Source organism: Cystoisospora suis, assembly GCF_002600585.1.
Source record: "Cystoisospora suis strain Wien I chromosome Unknown contig_1285, whole genome shotgun sequence".
In the NCBI taxonomy this organism is placed as follows: domain Eukaryota; phylum Apicomplexa; class Conoidasida; order Eucoccidiorida; family Sarcocystidae; genus Cystoisospora; species Cystoisospora suis.
Window position 1 is genome coordinate 28,105 of NW_027154085.1, and position 201 is coordinate 28,305.

Genomic DNA, 201 nt, shown 5'->3' on the forward strand with positions numbered 1-201 from the left:
ATATATATATATATATATACTTTCCCTCTTAGCAGCCGGCAAATATACGCTAAGCATGGAGATTTATGTCTTTGTGGGGACGTGGGATTGGTGTATGTATACACGTGAAGAGTATAGGCCTTGTAGTTCAACTCCAAAGCGTAGGCATCGACCGCACACTTTTAAACGCGAACTCCTATATCCATCTCTCTCTCTATATAT